The 4109-nt window shown below is 36.5% G+C and overlaps 1 non-coding gene across 1 annotated transcript; it reads right to left on the reverse strand.

The window, feature by feature from the left end:
• Window positions 1-2682: 2682 nt before the first annotated feature.
• Window positions 2683-2786, reverse strand: LOC121231675 (small nucleolar RNA R71). The gene has a single exon (XR_005929731.1). It is a non-coding gene; the product is annotated as a small nucleolar RNA R71 (small nucleolar RNA).
• Window positions 2787-4109: the final 1323 nt, after the last annotated feature.

The raw sequence follows: 4109 nt of genomic DNA on the forward strand, positions 1-4109 counted from the left end.
AGTGAATATACAAAAAACATCATGGTGTACTTAAAATATGGAGTTAAAACAAAGCTTAGTCTAAAAACCATATCGTGAGCTGGGCTCGTCGTGAAGGTGTAAGACCCAGTTTGCAATTACCTACTTGTCAAAAAAACATAAAAGTCTGTAAAACAATTTCACATGTACTTTTTGACAATCATACTTAAAAACTTGGCTTGTTTTCATAAGAAAACACAAAACATAATCATGTACCCGGCATCTCGTTGTGCTTGTTCTTAAACATATAACATGTTCTTATATTTTTCATATCTTACTGTTGGATAAGTGAATCTCCTTATATCACCTCACTTGAGACTTAGATAGTCCTTAACATGCCCCATAAGTGTAGCTTAAAGCTAAACACTCTCCTGTACACCAACGTATCTCTTTGAAGGGAGCATAGCTTGACATTCCCTTATCTTTCCACATGTCTAAGAGCCTCAACACCCAAATCACAAAACTTATGTTTGAGTACTCATAATCCTTTGGCATGCCAATATATCCAACATAGGGCTCACATAAAGAGTTCGCATAAAATACTCATCACATAGAGCTCACATAGAAGCTCACAAAACACGATTTACAACACAATGCTTTTAAACCATATATTAAAACATTAAAAAAATAAGCTTGCGTAGGAGCATGTGATAAACCATAATTTATACATATTTTTACCCCATGCTTAACACATTTTATGGATGATTTTTCCTTAGAATTGGTGAATTCGATGCTCATAATGCCTTAGTTTCATGTTTTCTACTTAGGAGAGCATAGGAGAGCAAAAGGAATGAGAAACGGGCCAAAAACAGAGAAAATGGGCCAAAGTACAAAATCAACACGACCTGGACTTCCTCATAGGCCACATAGTCGTGTCAATTTGGCAGATTCAAAGCATGATTCACACAGGTGTGTCACACAGGCGTGTCCCTGCCGAGCACAAGTCGAGTCCAATTCGGAAAAGGCTAATTTTGAGGGTTTTTAGGCATTCTAAAGCCTATAAATACGCCTTAAAGGAAGAGAAAAATGGGAGGCACAGAGAGGAAGGAAGGAATTACTCGAAGGAAACCGATTGATCCATCTCAAAAGTCGGTTTCATCATCAAGACTGAAGATCCCCCCTCAACTTCCCTAAGGAGTTTTGGGTTTTCTTTATCTTTTGTATTCGTTATTCTTCTGAGATGTTTTCCTTTTTAGTTATGAACTAAATCCCCTAAATACCTAAGGGGAATGAAACCTAAGACGAATCTTGTTATTATTTTCTGAATTGTATGATAAATATTTAACTTGTTCTTAATTATGTGTTCTTAATTCTTGTTATGATATCTTAGGATACTGATTCAAGATAAGCTCTTATTCAGAGTAGGAATAGACCCTGTCTAAGAGTACATTTGTCATAATTAAGCGGAGTTGATTGCGTGCCTAGAGATAGGGTGACAAGATTTTGCCAGCTTAGGGTGAAACCTAATTGGGGGATCCATAGATCGAGTTAATGCAACCCTAGAATGTTAATTAGAGAAAAGTCACAATTATTCAATCTAGGGATTAGACGTTATTAGTCTTGAATAGGGTTAATAACATAACTTAGGGATCTCTACGGAACAAGTTAAATGAATAAATCGTCCGATTCAGAGCCAGAATAACAAGTACAGTCTAGGTGGATTTTTCCTTAGGTGAATAAATCCCCCAATTCCATTCTCTGTGAATTCTTAGATTAGTTAATTAGTTAGTTAAAACCAAACCACCTTATTTTTAGGCTAGATAATAAAAAGACAGTCATTACTAGTACTTTTAGTTCCTTTGGGTTCAACAATCCGGTCTTGCTAAAACTATACTACTATTCGATAGGTACACTTGCCTGCATCGCGAAAATAATTAGTTTCAAGAACGATTAAGTATAAATATTTAAAACTTACCTGTCACGAAAATCGCGACCAAGTCTTTGGCGCCATTGGCCGGGAACTAAGATATTAGGAACGCTCAATATTTATTACTTTAGCCATGTATTTTTCTTACAATTTAATTTAATTTAATTTAATTTATTATTTATTAATTTACTTTTTCTTTCTCTTAGCATGTTTCTATAGTTTATGACTAGAAGAAACCCGTCAGGACCACTACTTTTTGACGAAGAAATCAATCGCACAGTTCGCAGAAACCAAAGAGAAATAAGGCGAAGCTTAAGATACACAGAGAACGAGCAAGAGAACGATACTCAACCCCCAACCGAAAAGATGGCTGAAAACCAAGACAATCAGCTACCTCCTGTAATTGCGGTTAATCAAAATCCTACTCCACGCACTATGTATGATTATGCTAAACCTTCTTTAACAGGAACTAAATCGAGCATAGTTAGACCTACTGTAGCTGCAAATACTTTTGAACTAAAACCTAACATTATTCAAATGATACAGCAATTTGTTTAGTTTGATGGTTTGCAAGATGAGGATCCCAACGCTCACTTAGCAAACTTTTTGGAACTATACGATACATTTAAAATTAATGGTGTTTCTGATAATGTCATTCGTCTTCAGTTATTCCCTTTTTCATTGAGGAACAAAGCTAAACAATGGTTGAACTCATTACCACGAGGGTTAATCACTACTTGAGAACAAATGACCGAAAAATTTCTATTAAAATATTTCTCGCCTGCTAAAACGACCAAATTCGTAATGATATCTCTTCATTTGTGCAGATGGACTTAGAAACTCTTTACAATGCATGGGAGAGATACAAGGACTTACTGAGAAGGTGCCCTCACCATCGATTACCTCTTTGGCTTCAGGTTCAAACGTTTCATAATGACCTGAATCCTTCGACTCGGCAAATGGTTGACGCAGCTGCTAGCGAAACCATCAATAATAAAACACCTGAAGATGCTTATGAGTTTATAGAGGAGATGTCACTGAATAACTATCAGTGGCAAGTCATGATTACAAAACCAACAAAAATAGCCGGTGTTTATAATGTTGATTCGGTCACCATGCTCTCTAATTAGGTAGAACTCTTGAATAAGAAAATTGATGGTTTTCTTAGTTCTTCACTGGTTCACCCAGTACTGTAGTGCGAAACAAGTGGAGGTGGATCAAGCAATTCGGAATACCAACCTTATGGCCACAACATGGATAATGAGCAGTTAAATTACATGGGTAATAATCCTCGATCTCAAAACAATCCATATTGTAACACTTACAATACAGGTTGGAGGAACCACCCAAATTTCTCGTGGGGTTGTCAGGGAAGTCAAAGACCATAACCTTGAAGAGACGAAGCCGAACCTTGAAGAGATGTTGTCTAAATTTATCTCTGTGTCAGAAACTCGTTTCCAGAACACTGAGACAACAATTAAAAATCAATAAGCGTCGATCCAAGGGCTCGAAACTCAGATAGGCCAGCTTTCCAAACTAATCTCCGAACAATCACAAGGTAGCTTGCCATGTAATACTGAACCTAGCCCAAGGGAACAACTCAACACAATTAATGTTCAAGATGAAGAAGGATTAGTTGAGTCTGAGCTAGAATTCAGGAAAGAAACTATGGTAAGCAGAGGTCAACGTGAGGTAGGTCATAATAAAAACAAATCAGTGAATGTCGAATATAAACCTCGTGTGCCATACCCCAACCCGACAAGGAAAGACCGCTCAGATGAACAATTTGGAAAATTCCTTAAATTCTTAAAAAAATTACACATTAACTTACCGTTTATTGAAGCTCTATCACAGATGCCAAATGCAATGAAATTTTTAAAAGAGCTTTTAGAAAATAAGTGGAAGTTGGATGAGGCGTCGCATGTGGAGCTAAACGTAGTTTGCTCAACCATTCTGCAAAATAAGCTACCGAACAAACTAAAAGATCCAGGGAGTTTTACAATTCCTTGCTTAATTGGTAGTTTAGATGTTAATAATGCATTAGCTAATTTAGGGGCTAGTATTAACGTCATGCCCTACAAAATGTTCAAACAATTAGGTCTTGGGAAACCCAAACAGACTAGGATGAGCATTCAATTAACAGATAAAACTATAAGATTTCCTAGGGGTATTATTGAAGATGTACTAGTTAAAATCGATAAATTTATATTTCCCGTGGACTTCA

This window comes from Gossypium hirsutum, chromosome A06 (genome assembly GCF_007990345.1).
Source record: "Gossypium hirsutum isolate 1008001.06 chromosome A06, Gossypium_hirsutum_v2.1, whole genome shotgun sequence".
NCBI classification, from domain to species: Eukaryota; Viridiplantae; Streptophyta; class Magnoliopsida; order Malvales; family Malvaceae; genus Gossypium; species Gossypium hirsutum.